The 20,805-nt window shown below is 50.2% G+C and overlaps 1 protein-coding gene across 6 annotated transcripts in view; it reads right to left on the bottom strand.

Moving 5' to 3' along the window:
• The window catches only part of LOC6578192 (mitochondrial basic amino acids transporter), a 54,823-nt gene that overhangs the window by 3,996 nt on the left and 30,022 nt on the right, over positions 1-20,805 (bottom strand). Inside the window, exon 1 of one of the 6 annotated variants that reach the window (XM_032729187.2) lies at positions 1,062-1,161. The exons of 1 other annotated variant lie outside the window; for it this stretch is intronic. The gene's annotated coding sequence lies outside the window, so the exon portion shown is untranslated. 4 more of the 6 variants (XM_032729186.2, XM_044007535.1, XM_044007516.1 and 1 more) reach the window with 4 other exon arrangements.

The following is a 20,805-nucleotide window of genomic DNA, read 5'->3' as shown; positions in this document are numbered from 1 at the left end:
TTGTGGGTGCTTGTGTGTGTATGTGTGTGTGCGTGCGTGCGTGTGTGTGTGTCTGTCTGTCTGTGTGAGCGTGTTTCTTGTGTAAGCTGAAAGTCGCGAAAAATGATTGAAATTGCTATTGCTCCAAGGGTTCAGGGGATCTCGTAGTCGAGCAGTCTCGAATATAGCTTTCTTACTTGTTTTGTTATTGAATTTTACAAAAATGTACGGTGAAGTTTTTCGCAATATTTTTGTAGTATAAATTCCTAATACCAATAATTTAGTTCGTCCCTGTATATGTATATGTATATATATACATATGTACATGTAAGGAAACAAGTGAGGAACATCTTATCGTGACTGCTAGACTACGAGATCCCCTGAACTCTTAGAGCAACAGATATTGCTATGATTCTTAGCTGCTTTTCTGCTTACACAGATCGTGGAAATAGCATTAAAATTCACCAAAGCACAAGTCTACTATTTGAAACACGCTTTCTATATATCGATTCAACTCCTCGCCCTGATGAAGATCTAACATGCATATGTATGTATATAAATACAATATGTATAATATATGAGTTAGTGTTGTTTTCCGAGTCTTTGGGGAAAGGCAGAAAATTCGCTGTAATTTTCAGAAATTCAGGGCATACAAAATGCTACAGCTATGTTTCCTCAGTGTAGTGTAGTGTTAGTGTAGATATAAACTTTCTACGCGAATTCAGTATTTGAATAAGATAAGACTCAAACATAGTTCAAATGCAATCCATTCGGGTTAAATTCAGTTCAATAAATGAGCGGCAAACTTAAAATTGAGTGACTCGCCTAATGCGGTCTTCATAAGAAGGAATGAGTATTTCGCAGTACGTGCTCAGTTTTTTGTTGTTGTGAATAAAGTAAGCTGAATTTGCATCAGTGCAGCATACCTGTTTATTACAATAAAAAGTCAGTCACTGTGTGCTCTTAAAAATTTTAGTCGACGGCTCACAAACTCACAAAATTACCGTCAAATTTTCGTCGATTTTTAGATTTTCTCTATAAATATTTAGAAACAAATAACATTTTAATACTGGCTTACTTACCAAAAACTTTAATTTAGTTATTATTTTTACCGAATTTACTAAGTATAATGAATAATCACAGAGGCGTTACCTAAGTACTCAGTCATCAAAAAAAAATCTTCAGAATTAAGTTCGTTTGGCTAATGCCATTATTTAATTGGATTTAAAAAAGTTCCATATGTCGTCTATAATTTAATTGAGGAATAAAGGACATTAGGATAAGCAAGAAAATTATTATCAATTATAAACAAGAAAATTATTATCAAACAAGTAAGAAAACTCTAGTCGAGAGTGCTCGATTTCTGGACTTCCTAGCCGTTACTGTAGTTTTGTCTGATGACGCTCTCTTAATAAGCTATTCTATTTTAGCAACTAGCTAGTTAAGCAAAGCAGTGGTGCGGGTGCTAAAGACGACGCAAGTAATGTAAAAGTGGGAGGTTCAAACCTCTTCGGTGTTATTATACCCTGAACCCATTGAAAATGGGAAATCAGGGTATAATGGTTTTGTTAAAAGTATATAACAGGCAGAAGGAGGCGTGGCAGACCCCACAAACTATATATATTATTGATCAGGGCGACGAGCTGAGTCGATTTGGCCCTGTCCGTCTGTCTGTCCGTCCGTCCGTCCGTCCGTCCGTCCGTATGTATGAACGCGTCGATCTCAGAAGATATAAGAGCTAGAGTCTTGAAATTTTTCCTGGGTCCGTGTATATCATGCGCATATCAAGCTTTTCTCTATATATCGATAACTACTTCCGATATTTTATTATCGATTAAAAGCCTTATCGAAAGCTAGTTATCTAATTATATCTCATACACTTTTAGAGCTAGAGCTTCCAAATTTTAAATGTAGACTTATATGCAATTTATACAATTTCGGTTTTTGTTAAAATTTACTCCCCACCTTTATATCCATCCCCTCGCCATCACCTTTGTAAAAGGCGTATGTCAAGTACTAGAGACTTGTGCTTTAGCAATTATATGCATATCCATGTTATAATCATAATCTGAAAGTTTCATGAAGATCGTACGTCCACAAAAAAAAAGTTATTAAGCAATTAAGTTCTCATAGTAAGCGCTCACTGCCGCCCATGCGTGTTTATGCTTGTGTGTGTATATGTATGTAAATGTTTGTGTATGTGTATGTGTGTGTGTGTATGTATATGTATATATGTAAGTCTGCACGCATAGCATCAAGCATTCCAGCCTTATACACGCGCTCATTTGTATGTGTGTATGTATGTACACATAAATGCGTTCTCTAGCATATTCTAAGAATCCCCCTGCGATTTAATTGTCTTTGCATTGTTTTGAATTTCCAGCCGCTACACTGGTTTTTCTTTGCTATATGGCGTCAAAACAATAATGTGATTTCGTTTTAACTACTGTTGTTCGAAACGACGTGGTGGTGCTGTAGGCAGAAGCGCCGGCGATATTCATTTTAGTTATTTTGACAAACATGCTATTTACATTGCGAGATAAAATCCCGCGGAAAACTCTTTTGTAAATTGCAAATTTTTGTTATTTTAGCTGCTTTTGTATTTTTTAAATTTTATGAAAATGTTTCATTTCGTAATATAAACACCTATTAAGCTTATTTATATTGTGAGGAGCAATATAGGTATGCACGTATGAGTGTATATGAACGTACGTATTTGCTGTGCGTTTATATGCATATACGTGCATATACATGTTGCTCCACACAGCAACGCGAATACTGTAGGAGCGACCCTCGCACTGGAAAGGGGGTCAAAGTCTTGTTAGAGGCGGGCTCTTTCGCTCCTAGAGATTCAGCAATGGGTTCGCGTCGCACGCACGACGATCATCGGTGACCGTTAGCCGAGGTGCCGTTCGGGACGGGTGATAGCAGTGGACGTTTTCACTCGCATGGCAACAACGGTACTTCGGCCAATGGGAGGCTGCCACGCAATTTGGCGGGAAAGTGGCGTCACCCAGATCACGCCACTTTACCGTTTTTATGGGCACGAGCAACAGAAAGGCCCCGCTCCAGAGCCGAACAGGCCCCGTTACCACACGAAGCAGGCCCTGTGGCTGGGGTATAAAAGGCCACCAGCAGCTTCATACAAAGGTCGAGAAATATACCGGTGAGAAGATATATAGTGAAAGTGCGTGAAGAAAGTCAAGTGAAAGTCAACGCGAGTGGTAAATCAGGACTCCCATGACATCGTGGGAAAAGCAAGGACATCGTGGGAACAGCAAGGACATCCAGAGGGAATCCTTGCGAATCATCAGCGGCACCGATCAGGACATCGGTGCATGTCAGCGGCTTAAGCGAGGCCTGCACATCTGAGTGAGTTCACGTAGCCGTGCGCAAGAGAAGTGGTTGTGAGTGAACGAAGCTAGTGTTGTGCTGTGAGCGAGTGAGATAGTAGGAGAGGCCTGTATAGCTGAGCGAACCGCCAGAGTTTACAGACCCAGATCCTGGCGTTTCTCGTATCCTTACGGTGAACTAGCGTGTTTAGCACAACACTCTCCCAGCCGGAGTGCGTTAAGCAAGCGTTCAGTAGGTGTGCTTCGCTAAAGCAAACCAGCGAACCAGTGTAAATTTAAGTGACGTGTACATTTCAACCTTATTTAAGAGAATATACATTTACGCTATAAAACCGAATTCACAAGTGACTAATTATTATCGCAGGGGCTTCAACAAATAAATTTTGTTGGCACGAATCCACAGTCAGCTGAAACTAGCCCAGCTTAGACTCGGGATAAACCGAAGGTTCGTTACAACTGGCGCCCAACGTGGGGCCCTGCGATAAGAGTTTAATTAGAAATTGTGATTATGGTGCGAGCGTGGGTATATAATCTGAAAAAGGATGAAGTGCTGCGTTATGGTGAAGAATTCGGAGTGAGCTTGTCAGGCACACTAGACGTTATGCGGAGGCAGTTTGGCGAGTGGGTTGCGAGGAATGAAGGAAGCATTCCTTACTCACTGATGATCGCCGAGCTGGAGAGACTGCATGGACGCCGTGCCTCACTCAGGGATGAGGCAACGACCGCCGTCATGGAGGACGACCTGGAATCAGAGCTTGCGCATGTGGCGCGGCTCTGTGTGCCCTCCACAAGCGCAGCAGCACGACTGCAGGACACGCGACAGGGTGAGATGAGAGCCATATCCACCCCGCAACCTGAAATAAGGCCACGAGGACTCGACAGCACAGCCCAAGAATATCCAAAGGTGGCCAAACAAGTGCGAGAGTGGAGCTTTCGCTTTGATGGTACCACGAAGCGTCTGGAGTTCTTGGAGTAGGTGGAGTGGTCAGCTGACACATATGGCCTGGATCTGGATATGATCCCGAGAGCGATGCCAGAGCTGCTGAAAGGCATGGCCTTAAAATGGTATGTGGCCAACAACCGGCACTGGACGGCGTGGGCGACATTCGTGCGCAGCTTCCAGGAGTTTTTCCTGCCCAGAGGGTATCTGGAGAAGCTGGAGGATGACGTCAAACGCCGGAGGCAAATGGTAGATGAGAGCTTCAAGGTCTACATGGTGGAGATGCAGACTCTCATGCGGCCTCTGCGCTATGGAGCAGACCGCGAAATGAAGCTCATCTACAACAACAGCCCGATCTGCGTGCCTACGCCCGCCCATATCAATTCCATAGTCTAGTGGAATTGATGCACCTGGCAGATGAGTTTGAAGAGCTCGAGAGGGACCGCGAGAGGTTCCGGCAACAGCCACGGCCTGGCCGGTTACGACTGATGGCCATGGACGACGCTGGAGGCGATGTGGAGTATCGCCGCATGGAGGATGAGGCGAAGCCTTCTCCTGCGCCAAGGACAGGCGCAACCGGAGCAAGGACACATCCCGAATCCAGCCAGGGCATGCCGAGTGTGTGGCCAGGAGGGGCACCGTGCTTTTACGTGCCGCAACAAGGCACTAGATTTCTGCTGGCAGTGCGGGCGCATTGGAGTGAGAACGTTTGACTGTTGCCAGTCGGGAAACGAACTGCGGCACCCGCCATCAAGGGGCGAGCGGGAGCAGCAGCCAGGAGCCCCCAGGCGCTAGTGGGCCGTTTTCAAGATGAAGGCAGCCAGATGTCGGAGATCGTGGCTATTGGAGCCACTCAACAAAGAGCTACGATCGACACGGGAGCCACAAGCAGCTTTATCAGCGAAAAGCTGGCTGACAGGCTCAGAGGAGTGGGCGTGGTGCGTGCTACACGGCGGCGCATACGCTTAGCGGACGGCAGTTGCAGTCAGGTGGACTCGCAACTGGAGACGACAATCAGCCTGGGGAATCAGCAGATCCAAATCCTGTTGCTGATTCTGCCGGGAGTGATCGACGATCTAGTGCTGGGCTGGGATTTCTTGGCCACCATGGGCACCACACTGGAGTGCGGTGGTTTGACACTGAGGATCAAGCCAAGAATTTCACAGTCGAGCGGACAGCCGGAGGAGAAGCTATCCGTGGCTGTGGCCAGCGTGGAGGCGAACCCAGAGACGCCAGCGGAGGCGAACATGGAGCAGCCAACGCCTATGCATAAAGACCCAGAGGTGGACGCTTTTTTGAGGCATGAGCTGGAGAAGTTCCAGCATGTGAAAGGCACCACCAGGATTACGGAGCACCGGATCAGGATGCAGGACAACAGGCCCATAAAGCAGCGCTATTTCCCCAAAAATCCGAAAATGCAGGCGGAGATCAACCTGCAGGTGGATGAGCTGCTGGCCAAAGGTTGCATTGAGCCCTCGAAGAGCCCACATAGCGCGCCGATTGTCATGGTTCGCAAGAAGAATGGGAAGTGGCGGCTATGTGTGGATTTTCGACAGCTAAACAGCAGATCCATTAAAGATGCATACCCTTTGCCGCGTGTGTATCATATTTTGGACCAGCTGCGAGAGGCGCGCTACATCAGCAGCCTGGATTTGAAGGATGGGTATTGGCAGATACCTATGGAGAAGGCCAGCAGACCACTGACGGCATTCACGGTGCCAGGAAAGGGGCTCTTTCAGTGGAAAGTGATGCCATTTGGACTCCATTCTGCGCCGGCAACGTTTCAGCGAGCTCTGGACCAAGTGATCGGCCCAGAAATGATGCCCCATGCCTTTGCCTACCTGGACGACATCATCGTCATCGGCCGGACGCGACAGGAGCATATGAACAACCTACGAGAGGTGTTCCGGCGACTGCGGGCAGCCAACTTGAGGATCAACATCGACAAGTGCGATTTCGGAGGATGGCATTTGCACGGATCCAGAGAAAGTGGCCGCTATCGCCGAGCTGAAGCCGCCCACAAATGTAAAAGAGTTACGCCAATATGTGGGCGTGGCTTCATGGTACCGCCGCTTTGTGCCAGATTTTGCAGCCACAGTGCATCCGCTAAATGCACTGCTCAAAAAGGGCACGAAGTGGGAGTGGACGGAGGAGCGGCAAAGAGCGACCGAGACGGTAAAGGCCAAATTTTCGGAGTCACCGGTGCTGGCGTGCCCTGATTTCTCGAAGCCGTTTTGCTTGCAAACGGACGCAAGCAATTATGGGCTCGGGGCAATCCTGACGCAGACTTCGGAGGACGGAGAACGCGTCATTTCGTATGCCAGCCGGACACTGAACAGTGCTGAAAAGAATTATTCAGCTACTGAAAAAGAGTGTCTGGCTATAATCTGGGGCATACGGAAGCTCAGGCCATACCTGGAAGGCTACAAATTTGTAGTGGTCACTGACCATATGGCTCTGAAGTGGCTCAACTCAATTGAGAGCCCAACGGGGAGGATTGCCAGATGGGCACTGGAGCTGCAGCAATACGACTTCGAGATTTGCTACAGGAAAGGTAAGCAGAATGTGGTAGCATATGCGCTCTCACGGCAGCCTCTGGGAGAGGAGGCGTATCGATTGGTCAAGAGCAAGGAGACGCCAGCTGGGACAGGATGTCGCTGGCTCACCAAGCTTCGACAAGACATAAAGAAGGCGCCACATAAGTTTCCAGACTATATGTAAGAATCTGGAAACTTATATCGGCACATCCCTCATCAAGCCGGCCACGAGGATGTGGCTGCATGGAAGTTGTGCGTGCCGGCGGACCGGCGCACACAAGTGCTGGAGGAGAATCACGACGCAGCCACCGCTGGCCGCCTTGGGAGCCGAAAAACAATCGCTCGGGTGGCAGCGCGGTATTACTGGCCAGGTATGTACCGGGATGTGAGAAGATACATACAGCGCTGCGAGGTGTGTCAGCGATATAAGCCCAGTCAGCTGCAAGCTGCTGGGCAAATGCTGACACAGGTACCCGAGGAGCCATGGGCAACAGTTTGTGCCGATTTTGTTGGCCCACTGTCGAGATCAAAGCATGGGAACACTATGCTTTTTTGGTTTTCATAGACCGCTTCTCAAAATGGACGGAGATGGTGCCGCTGCGGAGTGCGAATAGCGCGGCCCTCCAAAAAGCATTTCGAGAGCGGATTCCGCACGCCAAAGGTGCTCATTACTGACAATGGCACCCAATTCACTAGTCGGGCATTCAAGGTGTTTCTAGAAGAGCTTGGGGTGCGTCATCAACTGACAGCACCATACACGCCGCAAGAGAATCCCACTGAGAGGGCCAACAGGACAGTGAAAACTATGATTGCGCAGTTCGCTGGAGATGACCAGAGATGCTGGGACGACGCATTGCCGGAGTTGACGTTGGCGGTCAACAGCAGCGTGTCAGTGTATTGCTTCTTATAAAAAAAAAAAAGAAGAAGAAAAAATAAGACGACAAAATTTTGCTCAAAAGTGCATAATTTCGGCTGCGAAAGGCATCTGTGATTGGAAAACTACAGTTGCCACCGGGAAAATTACGGTATATGGGTGTGCAACAACAATTTGTTTGAACTGCGCGCGCACGACAGCAAGCAGTGTACAGTACTGCACCGAAAAACTTAGCTGTCGGTACATGCGCAATGCATAGATACAACAACAAAGCAGTGCATACAAGCAGCATGCATATACGGTATATGCGCAACAACAATACGCGCAGCCGCGATTATGTATTATCATGTTTAATCGCATGAAAACGGAAAGCGGAAAAACAACAACAAGCCGCACGCATTCCAGGCGAAAGCATTTCTGCACACACACACAAGCGAAGCGAGAGCAAGCGAGCATAGGTAAGGGTCAAGGGCTTACGTCGGCTGCCCAGCGATCGCTAGCGCACGAAGATGTCAAAGCGAGCGACATCTAAAACCGCCAACAACAAAACGTGCAGAGACAACTAAAACAGCCAACCACAAAACACACAGCGACATATAAAACAATCACTACCGACGAGATGCATAAAACGGCCAACAACAATGCAACGCAGCAGAATAACTTGCATTTGGATGTTTGGCCACCGAAGGGCTATGTATGCATGTGTAGGTGAGAGTGGGGAAAACGGTATCAAGGCGATACCGTACCCTGCCTGGAATTCAGCCATAAGGCAGGGAAAGTTAGAGTGGGCTGAACAGAGGACACAGGACCCGTTATATGCTGCCATCTACGCAGCGGCGGCGCGGCAGCAGAGGGTATAAATGGGCATGTTGGCATCGGGCCGGTCTTCTTGTGGATGAGTTACCAGAGTGGATCGACGGCGCTCGAGTGCAGTGTGTCGAGTGAAGTGTTCCAAGTGAAGACGAGGAGCATGCAGGCATATTTTTGGGTTGCCCATTGGGAGATTGGTTCACCATCGATGCCTGCCATGCGACGAATACAACCGGTTGTCTGTGCTGGGGCGTAAGCGCGTTTTGTTGGCCGATCCTCGCGCACTGGCCAGCGACTTTGCTGGAGCTGTGCGCGAATGAGGAGTGAGCCGCAAAATAGCAGCCGGCGTCAAAGTTCGACACCGGTGGCAGTTGCGAACGACATCGATGTGGCCAGCTCCCAACAGCAATCCAATTATGTGTCTGCAGCGCCGCAACGGAGACTTAGCAGCATCCAGGAGGGCAGCTGCTAACATGGACGACGAAGGAGATGGTGAGGCAGGTGGCCGCCGCACGGGTGCCAAAGCCACCGGGGACTGCAGAACCAACAGGTGAGTTGTGCAGGAGCGTCCGTCGTGGGCAGAGGCAGCGGCGGCCCATCACGTATGCGGGGCATACAGTCGGCACGTGGCTGCTTGCTTGGAGAGTGTGGCTACAGACGCCTGCCACGCAGATGGCTCCACCGGCTACGAGTCCCTGGGCGTCGGAAAAGCTTGGCAACCGATCCTCGCGCACTGGCCAGCGACTTTGCTGGAGCTGTGCGCGAAAGAGGAGGGGCCAACAAGCGTACCGACACCACAGACTTGACACCGGTGCCCATTTGCGAACGACGTCTGTGGCCCGATCTCCTAGCAGCAGTACATGAAATGACTGCAGAGCCCCACCGGAGCATCCCCAAGGGTCCTAAGAGGAGCAGCAACCAGCATAAAGACGTCTCCAGCGGCGAGGGACAAAGGCGCCAAATGCATGAAATGGCCATTGCCATGCGCGCGTGCGCCAATGCCACCGGGGGCTGCAAAACCGAGAGGCGAGTTTTGCAGCAGCGCCCGGCGTGGGCATTGGCAGCGGCAGGCCATCAGGAAAAGATGCCCAGCCTGAAAATAATATTTTTATTAAAATGTGATGGAGACATTAAAATATTAACCTCATTCACTTACCGGCAGAATGCAGCGTTGCCAGCGGTAAGGGGGAAAATGCAGCTGATAACATTAACAGAGCGTTAACAGCAGCGATCAGCGCAGAATGGAGCATCGAGGGATGGAGCGACGCAAAACGGAGCAACGCAGCGGAGACGGGCGCCAAATTCAAACACGATGGTCTCGTGTTTTCCCGAAGGAAGAGGGGAGTGTGAGGAGCAATATAGGTATGCACGTATGAGTGTATATGAACGTACGTATTTGCTGTGCGTTTATATGCATATACGTGCATATACATGTTGCTCCACACAGCGACGCGAATACTGTAGGAGCGACCCTCGCACTGGAAAGGGGGTCAAAGTCTTGTTAGAGGCGGGCTCTTTCGCTCCTAGAGATTCAGCAATGGGTTCGCGTCGCACGCACGACGATCATCGGTGACCGTTAGCCGAGGTGCAGTTCGGGACGGGTGATAGCAGTGGACGTTTTCACTCGCATGGCAACAACGGTACTTCGGCCAATGGGAGGCTGCCACGCAATTTGGCGGGAAAGTGGCGTCACCCAGATCACGCCACTTTACCGTTTTTATGGGCACGAGCAACAGAAAGGCCCCGCTCCAGAGCCGAACAGGCCCCGTTACCACACGAAGCAGGGCCTGTGGCTGGGGTATAAAAGGCCACCAGCAGCTTCATACAAAGGTCGAGAAATATACCGGTGAGAAGATATATAGTGAAAGTGCGTGAAGAAAGTCAAGTGAAAGTCAACGCGAGTGGTAAATCAGGACTCCCATGACATCGTGGGAAAAGCAAGGACATCGTGGGAACAGCAAGGACATCCAGAGGGAATCCTTGCGAATCATCAGCGGCACCGATCAGGACATCGGTGCATGTCAGCGGCTTAAGCGAGGCCTGCACATCTGAGTGAGTTCACGTAGCCGTGCGCAAGAGAAGTGGTTGTGAGTGAACGAAGCTAGTGTTGTGCTGTGAGCGAGTGAGATAGTAGGAGAGGCCTGTATAGCTGAGCGAACCGCCAGAGTTTACAGACCCAGATCCTGGCGTTTCTCGTATCCTTACGGTGAACTAGCGTGTTTAGCACAACACTCTCCCAGCCGGAGTGCGTTAAGCAAGCGTTCAGTAGGTGTGCTTCGCTAAAGCAAACCAGCGAACCAGTGTAAATTTAAGTGACGTGTACATTTCAACCTTATTTAAGAGAATATACATTTACGCTATAAAACCGAATTCACAAGTGACTAATTATTATCGCAGGGGCTTCAACAAATAAATTTTGTTGGCACGAATCCACAGTCAGCTGAAACTAGCCCAGCTTAGACTCGGGATAAACCGAAGGTTCGTTACAACTGGCGCCCAACGTGGGGCCCTGCGATAAGAGTTTAATTAGAAATTGTGATTATGATGCGAGCGTGGGTATATAATCTGAAAAAGGATGAAGTGCTGCGTTATGGTGAAGAATTCGGAGTGAGCTTGTCAGGCACACTAGACGTTATGCGGAGGCAGTTTGGCGAGTGGGTTGCGAGGAATGAAGGAAGCATTCCTTACTCACTGATGATCGCCGAGCTGGAGAGACTGCATGGACGCCGTGCCTCACTCAGGGATGAGGCAACGACCGCCGTCATGGAGGACGACCTGGAATCAGAGCTTGCGCATGTGGCGCGGCTCTGTGTGCCCTCCACAAGCGCAGCAGCACGACTGCAGGACACGCGACAGGGTGAGATGAGAGCCATATCCACCCCGCAACCTGAAATAAGGCCACGAGGACTCGACAGCACAGCCCAAGAATATCCAAAGGTGGCCAAACAAGTGCGAGAGTGGAGCTTTCGCTTTGATGGTACCACGAAGCGTCTGGAGTTCTTGGAGTAGGTGGAGTGGTCAGCTGACACATATGGCCTGGATCTGGATATGATCCCGAGAGCGATGCCAGAGCTGCTGAAAGGCATGGCCTTAAAATGGTATGTGGCCAACAACCGGCACTGGACGGCGTGGGCGACATTCGTGCGCAGCTTCCAGGAGTTTTTCCTGCCCAGAGGGTATCTGGAGAAGCTGGAGGATGACGTCAAACGCCGGAGGCAAATGGTAGATGAGAGCTTCAAGGTCTACATGGTGGAGATGCAGACTCTCATGCGGCCTCTGCGCTATGGAGCAGACCGCGAAATGAAGCTCATCTACAACAACAGCCCGATCTGCGTGCCTACGCCCGCCCATATCAATTCCATAGTCTAGTGGAATTGATGCACCTGGCAGATGAGTTTGAAGAGCTCGAGAGGGACCGCGAGAGGTTCCGGCAACAGCCACGGCCTGGCCGGTTACGACTGATGGCCATGGACGACGCTGGAGGCGATGTGGAGTATCGCCGCATGGAGGATGAGGCGAAGCCTTCTCCTGCGCCAAGGACAGGCGCAACCGGAGCAAGGACACACATCCCGAATCCAGCCAGGGCATGCCGAGTGTGTGGCCAGGAGGGGCACCGTGCTTTTACGTGCCGCAACAAGGCACTAGATTTCTGCTGGCAGTGCGGGCGCATTGGAGTGAGAACGTTTGACTGTTGCCAGTCGGGAAACGAACTGCGGCACCCGCCATCAAGGGGCGAGCGGGAGCAGCAGCCAGGAGCCCCCAGGCGCTAGTGGGCCGTTTTCAAGATGAAGGCAGCCAGATGTCGGAGATCGTGGCTATTGGAGCCACTCAACAAAGAGCTACGATCGACACGGGAGCCACAAGCAGCTTTATCAGCGAAAAGCTGGCTGACAGGCTCAGAGGAGTGGGCGTGGTGCGTGCTACACGGCGGCGCATACGCTTAGCGGACGGCAGTTGCAGTCAGGTGGACTCGCAACTGGAGACGACAATCAGCCTGGGGAATCAGCAGATCCAAATCCTGTTGCTGATTCTGCCGGGAGTGATCGACGATCTAGTGCTGGGCTGGGATTTCTTGGCCACCATGGGCACCACACTGGAGTGCGGTGGCTTGACACTGAGGATCAAGCCAAGAATTTCACAGTCGAGCGGACAGCCGGAGGAGAAGCTATCCGTGGCTGTGGCCAGCGTGGAGGCGAACCCAGAGACGCCAGCGGAGGCGAACATGGAGCAGCCAACGCCTATGCATAAAGACCCAGAGGTGGACGCTTTTTTTGAGGCATGAGCTGGAGAAGTTCCAGCATGTGAAAGGCACCACCAGGATTACGGAGCACCGGATCAGGATGCAGGACAACAGGCCCATAAAGCAGCGCTATTTCCCCAAAAATCCGAAAATGCAGGCGGAGATCAACCTGCAGGTGGATGAGCTGCTGGCCAAAGGTTGCATTGAGCCCTCGAAGAGCCCACATAGCGCGCCGATTGTCATGGTTCGCAAGAAGAATGGGAAGTGGCGGCTATGTGTGGATTTTCGACAGCTAAACAGCAGATCCATTAAAGATGCATACCCTTTGCCGCGTGTGTATCATATTTTGGACCAGCTGCGAGAGGCGCGCTACATCAGCAGCCTGGATTTGAAGGATGGGTATTGGCAGATACCTATGGAGAAGGCCAGCAGACCACTGACGGCATTCACGGTGCCAGGAAAGGGGCTCTTTCAGTGGAAAGTGATGCCATTTGGACTCCATTCTGCGCCGGCAACGTTTCAGCGAGCTCTGGACCAAGTGATCGGCCCAGAAATGATGCCCCATGCCTTTGCCTACCTGGACGACATCATCGTCATCGGCCGGACGCGACAGGGAGCATATGAACAACCTACGAGAGGTGTTCCGGCGACTGCGGGCAGCCAACTTGAGGATCAACATCGACAAGTGCGATTTCGGAGGATGGCATTTGCACGGATCCAGAGAAAGTGGCCGCTATCGCCGAGCTGAAGCCGCCCACAAATGTAAAAGAGTTACGCCAATATGTGGGCGTGGCTTCATGGTACCGCCGCTTTGTGCCAGATTTTGCAGCCACAGTGCATCCGCTAAATGCACTGCTCAAAAAGGGCACGAAGTGGGAGTGGACGGAGGAGCGGCAAAGAGCGACCGAGACGGTAAAGGCCAAATTTTCGGAGTCACCGGTGCTGGCGTGCCCTGATTTCTCGAAGCCGTTTTGCTTGCAAACGGACGCAAGCAATTATGGGCTCGGGGCAATCCTGACGCAGACTTCGGAGGACGGAGAACGCGTCATTTCGTATGCCAGCCGGACACTGAACAGTGCTGAAAAGAATTATTCAGCTACTGAAAAAGAGTGTCTGGCTATAATCTGGGGCATACGGAAGCTCAGGCCATACCTGGAAGGCTACAAATTTGTAGTGGTCACTGACCATATGGCTCTGAAGTGGCTCAACTCAATTGAGAGCCCAACGGGGAGGATTGCCAGATGGGCACTGGAGCTGCAGCAATACGACTTCGAGATTTGCTACAGGAAAGGTAAGCAGAATGTGGTAGCATATGCGCTCTCACGGCAGCCTCTGGGAGAGGAGGCGTATCGATTGGTCAAGAGCAAGGAGACGCCAGCTGGGACAGGATGTCGCTGGCTCACCAAGCTTCGACAAGACATAAAGAAGGCGCCACATAAGTTTCCAGACTATATGTAAGAATCTGGAAACTTATATCGGCACATCCCTCATCAAGCCGGCCACGAGGATGTGGCTGCATGGAAGTTGTGCGTGCCGGCGGACCGGCGCACACAAGTGCTGGAGGAGAATCACGACGCAGCCACCGCTGGCCGCCTTGGGAGCCGAAAAACAATCGCTCGGGTGGCAGCGCGGTATTACTGGCCAGGTATGTACCGGGATGTGAGAAGATACATACAGCGCTGCGAGGTGTGTCAGCGATATAAGCCCAGTCAGCTGCAAGCTGCTGGGCAAATGCTGACACAGGTACCCGAGGAGCCATGGGCAACAGTTTGTGCCGATTTTGTTGGCCCACTGTCGAGATCAAAGCATGGGAACACTATGCTTTTTGGTTTTCATAGACCGCTTCTCAAAATGGACGGAGATGGTGCCGCTGCGGAGTGCGAATAGCGCGGCCCTCCAAAAAGCATTTCGAGAGCGGATTCGGCACGCCAAAGGTGCTCATTACTGACAATGGCACCCAATTCACTAGTCGGGCATTCAAGGTGTTTCTAGAAGAGCTTGGGGTGCGTCATCAACTGACAGCACCATACACGCCGCAAGAGAATCCCACTGAGAGGGCCAACAGGACAGTGAAAACTATGATTGCGCAGTTCGCTGGAGATGACCAGAGATGCTGGGACGACGCATTGCCGGAGTTGACGTTGGCGGTCAACAGCAGCGTGTCAGTGTATTGCTTCTTATAAAAAAAAAAAAGAAGAAGAAAAAATAAGACGACAAAATTTTGCTCAAAAGTGCATAATTTCGGCTGCGAAAGGCATCTGTGATTGGAAAACTACAGTTGCCACCGGGAAAATTACGGTATATGGGTGTGCAACAACAATTTGTTTGAACTGCGCGCGCACGACAGCAAGCAGTGTACAGTACTGCACCGAAAAACTTAGCTGTCGGTACATGCGCAATGCATAGATACAACAACAAAGCAGTGCATACAAGCAGCATGCATATACGGTATATGCGCAACAACAATACGCGCAGCCGCGATTATGTATTATCATGTTTAATCGCATGAAAACGGAAAGCGGAAAAACAACAACAAGCCGCACGCATTCCAGGCGAAAGCATTTCTGCACACACACACACAGCGAAGCGAGAGCAAGCGAGCATAGGTAAGGGTCAAGGGCTTACGTCGGCTGCCCAGCGATCGCTAGCGCACGAAGATGTCAAAGCGAGCGACATCTAAAACCGCCAACAACAAAACGTGCAGAGACAACTAAAACAGCCAACCACAAAACACACAGCGACATATAAAACAATCACTACCGACGAGATGCATAAAACGGCCAACAACAATGCAACGCAGCAGAATAACTTGCATTTGGATGTTTGGCCACCGAAGGGCTATGTATGCATGTGTAGGTGAGAGTGGGGAAAACGGTATCAAGGCGATACCGTACCCTGCCTGGAATTCAGCCATAAGGCAGGGAAAGTTAGAGTGGGCTGAACAGAGGGACACAGGACCCGTTATATGCTGCCATCTACGCAGCGGCGGCGGCAGCAGAGGGTATAAATGGGCATGTTGGCATCGGGCCGGTCTTCTTGTGGATGAGTTACCAGAGTGGATCGACGGCGCTCGAGTGCAGTGTGTCGAGTGAAGTGTTCCAAGTGAAGACGAGGAGCATGCAGGCATATTTTTGGGTTGCCCATTGGGAGATTGGTTCACCATCGATGCCTGCCATGCGACGAATACAACCGGTTGTCTGTGCTGGGGCGTAAGCGCGTTTTGTTGGCCGATCCTCGCGCACTGGCCAGCGACTTTGCTGGAGCTGTGCGCGAATGAGGAGTGAGCCGCAAAATAGCAGCCGGCGTCAAAGTTCGACACCGGTGGCAGTTGCGAACGACATCGATGTGGCCAGCTCCCAACAGCAATCCAATTATGTGTCTGCAGCGCCGCAACGGAGACTTAGCAGCATCCAGGAGGGCAGCTGCTAACATGGACGACGAAGGAGATGGTGAGGCAGGTGGCCGCCGCACGGGTGCCAAAGCCACAGGTGAGTTGTGCAGGAGCGTCCGGCGTGGGCAGAGGCAGCGGCGGCCCATCAGGTACGCGGGGCATGCAGTCGGCATGTGGCTGCTTGCTGGGAGAGTGTGGCTACAGACGCCTGCCACGCAGCTGTCTCCACCGGCTATGAGTCTTTGGGCGTCGGAAAAGCTTGGCAACCGATCCTCGCGCACTGGCCAGCGACTTTGCTGGAGCTGTGCGCGAAAGAGGAGGGGCCAAAAAGCGTACCAACACCAAAGATTTGACACCGGTGTCCACCTGCGAACGACGTCTGTGGCCCGATCTCCTAGCAGCAGTACATGAAATGACTGCAGAGCCCCACCGGAGCATCCCCAAGGGTCCTAAGAGGAGCAGCAACCAGCATAAAGACGTCTCCAGCGGCGAGGGACAAAGGCGCCAAATGCATGAAATGGCCATTGCCATGCGCGCGTGCGCCAATGCCACCGGGGGCTGCAAAACCGAGAGGCGAGTTTTGCAGCAGCGCCCGGCGTGGGCATTGGCAGCGGCAGGCCATCAGGAAAAGATGCCCAGCCTGAAAATAATATTTTTATTAAAATGTGATGGAGACATTAAAATATTAACCTCATTCACTTACCGGCAGAATGCAGCGTTGCCAGCGGTAAGGGGAAAATGCAGCTGATAACATTGACAGAGCGTTAACAGCAGCGATCAGCGCAGAATGGAGCATCGAGGGATGGAGCGACGAAAAACGGAGCAACGCAGCGGAGACGGGCGCCAAATTCAAACACGATGGTCTCGTGTTTTCCCGAAGGAAGAAGGGAGTGTGAGGAGCAATATAGGTATGCACGTATGAGTGTATATGAACGTACGTATTTGCTGTGGGTTTATATGCATATACGTGCATATACATGTTGCTCCACACAGCGACGCGAATACTGTAGGAGCGACCCTCGCACTGGAAAGGGGGTCAAAGTCTTGTTAGAGGCGGGCTCTTTCGCTCCTAGAGATTCAGCAATGGGTTCGCGTCGCACGCACGACGATCATCGGTGACCGTTAGCCGAGGTGCAGTTCGGGACGGGTGATAGCAGTGGACGTTTTCACTCGCATGGCAACAACGGTACTTCTGCCAATGGGAGGCTGCCACGCAATTTGGCGGGAAAGTGGCGTCACCCAGATCACGCCACTTTACCGTTTTTATGGGCACGAGCAACAGAAAGGCCCCGCTCCAGAGCCGAACAGGCCCCGTTACCACACGAAGCAGGGCCTGTGGCTGGGGTATAAAAGGCCACCAGCAGCTTCATACAAAGGTCGAGAAATATACCGGTGAGAAGATATATAGTGAAAGTGCGTGAAGAAAGTCAAGTGAAAGTCAACGCGAGTGGTAAATCAGGACTCCCATGACATCGTGGGAAAAGCAAGGACATCGTGGGAACAGCAAGGACATCCAGAGGGAATCCTTGCGAATCATCAGCGGCACCGATCAGGACATCGGTGCATGTCAGCGGCGCTTAAGCGAGGCCTGCACATCTGAGTGAGTTCACGTAGCCGTGCGCAAGAGAAGTGGTTGTGAGTGAACGAAGCTAGTGTTGTGCTGTGAGCGAGTGAGATAGTAGGAGAGGCCTGTATAGCTGAGCGAACCGCCAGAGTTTACAGACCCAGATCCTGGCGTTTCTCGTATCCTTACGGTGAACTAGCGTGTTTAGCACAACACTCTCCCAGCCGGAGTGCGTTAAGCAAGCGTTCAGTAGGTGTGCTTCGCTAAAGCAAACCAGCGAACCAGTGTAAATTTAAGTGACGTGTACATTTCAACCTTATTTAAGAGAATATACATTTACGCTATAAAACCGAATTCACAAGTGACTAATTATTATCGCAGGGGCTTCAACAAATAAATTTGTTGGCACGAATCCACAGTCAGCTGAAACTAGCCCAGCTTAGACTCGGGATAAACCGAAGGTTCGTTACAATATGTACAAATACATAATTAGATGGCTGACGCATATAAATGTCGCAATTTGGGCACTATTAATGCCGATTGCCACTCCCCTAGTGGCCGTAGACTCCTCATTTTTTGCCACTTTTTGAACAAGCAACCGGTAACCTAATTGCAAAATTTGAATTACGTTTACGCTCGAAAAATGTGAAAATTACAGGGTATTTTTCGATATGCTACGCCCCTAAAGAGGGAGATAGAGGAGACTACCAGTAACTAAACTATCCGAATTTGAAGCTTCTAGCTCTTAAACTGTAGGAGATATATACTTTTGCGGTTTGCCACACCCCTATGGGCGGTCATATATCTACCACAGCTCGTTGGACTTGGGTGGTCAACCCGCGTATATATACCAAATTTCAAGTCTCTAGCATCAATAGTGCCTAAAATATAGCGGAACTCGAAAAATCACCGTATCTTCAGGTCCGATTTAGCACGCACCTAGTGGGTGTAGATATATATTTTTTCACCCATCTTTATTGAATCCAAACATCAGCTTCCGTGCAAAATTTCGGTATTCTTGATTTACAACGCTCCCAATGGACAGAGATATATCCGCCATAGCTCGTGATCTTGGGTGGTCGATGCGGACCTACATACCATTTCAGCTTTCTAGCTCTTCAACTAACATGATTTCTGGTACAACGGAAAATGCATTTTCCGATTCGCCACGCCCCTAGTGGGGCGTATAAATCAGAGATATACACGAGTATGTTCCAAATTTTACGTCTCTAGCTTCAATAGCGCCGAAATAGAATGCGTTCATACAGAAAGACGGACGGACGGACAGCAAGACGGACAATGCACAAAACCAATATACTCATTTCACTTTTGTGAATGAGTATAATAACGCACTCGCGTCGGTAGTTTAAGTGCTGTGCGCGGTCATAATTACGTAATGTCCAAATAATCAACAAAGACCCATCTACATTACTCTACATGACTACGTGACTCTGCTCACTCATTAAAATATAAAGTACCTAAAATAGTCGCCGCGCAACGTTCTGTTGATAATACAAATTAATACGCGCCGCTTCAAACTTCAACACAGTTGTGCGGCACCCGCAAAACAATATTAAAGACAAAGAAAAACAAGTAAGAAAGCTCTAGTCGAGACTGCTCGACTACGAGATCCCCCTGAAGTCTTCGAGCAATACTTACAGAAGACACACACACATACACACACACGCATACACACACGCATACACACACACATACACACACACATACACACACACATACACACACAATATACATACACAGAAGTTCGAGTTGCGTTTTCGTGCAGTGCGGTCGATGTTATTGTGATCCATCGTTGACTATATATATGCTTGTTCCGAGTTTTTCCCTGCGAAAGTGGAAATATCTAGAGTAAACGTATATGCGCAACGTACCCAGCGACCTCGAAAGCTACCAAAGACTTACTGCGCGGCGGTTCGTGGAGTACCCCTGTGGTAGAATCCAGTGGTGCAAGAGAGGGGGGCAATAGCGTCATTGTTTTGGCGTCAGGGCTTTTCTCTTTCCTTTTCTTTTTCAAGCGCGAAAAGTTTTGTCACTAGGCGTCACACTGGCGCAATTAATAAAAATCTGGTGCATTCACTCTAACAGTTATTAGTAGTACTGGAAATTGGAGCGGACAATCAGCTGCTCACTAACTTTGGTGAGTTGCTAAGTCTTAGCAAAGACAGCAACCTAACATCTGAAGTGAAGACGCAGTTACTAAAAGTAGTGCATGCTTTCGGCGTTAGCCCAAACAGGAGGTACTCTACAGGGCTTGACTGCCTTATTTGGGGGTCAGCGGCATATTAATGCCCTAATGAGAGAGGAGCTGGCTAGGCTAAGCTCTGCAACCGACCAATTAAAAACTGCGTGCTGCAGACCACGCTGGTTAAGAAAGTAGTGGAGAAAGCGACCACTAGAGCGATTACAGGTAGCAATACGTCCAAGCGGTCGAGGGAAGTTGTCTCCGAACAGAGGAAAACTCCCTCAAAAAAAAACGAGGCCCAATAAAAGTGCAGCGAATCCAAAAGAGCCAATGGCTCTACGGGCTACAGCTGAAAGTCCAATCCAGGCAGGTCGACAGACAAACCCGAACAGCTGGACAGTCGTTAAAGGACGCAAGCCCATGCAAAAACGACCCAGAAGTGACGCAATCGCGATTTCAGGCGTGGGTGGTTGCAGCTATGCGGACATGCTTCGTGTAGTCAAGACCGACCCAAATCTAAAGCATCTGAGCGGCGACGTTCAAGGTATTATGAAGACAACTAAGGGGGACCTTTTGTTGCAACTGAGCAGAAAGCCGGAGGCCCTTCACGAAGCTGTAGGCAAAGCCTTGAGTGACCGAGCGGTATTTAAAACACTTACCGAATCGGCTCAAATTGAGATTCGTGACCTAGATGAGTTAGCGAGCAAAGAGGAGATCTTGGAGTCAATTAGGGCAGAGTTGAAGGATAGCTCACTCGCCATTGAAGCTATCAAGTCGCTTCGACCAGCTTTTGGTGGACAGCAAAGAGCTACGGTCGCTCTTCCAATTGGGAAAGCTAAAACTCTGCTCGAGCTGTCCAAAATTAGAATAGGATGGGTAGTTTGCCGTATCCGAGCCGATATAATTTTTTCACC

Source organism: Drosophila mojavensis, unplaced genomic scaffold (genome assembly GCF_018153725.1).
Source record: "Drosophila mojavensis isolate 15081-1352.22 unplaced genomic scaffold, ASM1815372v1 contig_108, whole genome shotgun sequence".
Taxonomy (NCBI): Eukaryota; Metazoa; Arthropoda; class Insecta; order Diptera; family Drosophilidae; genus Drosophila; species Drosophila mojavensis.
The sequence above is the reverse complement of the archived record's forward strand: the minus strand, read 5'-3'. Positions and strand labels throughout refer to the sequence as shown.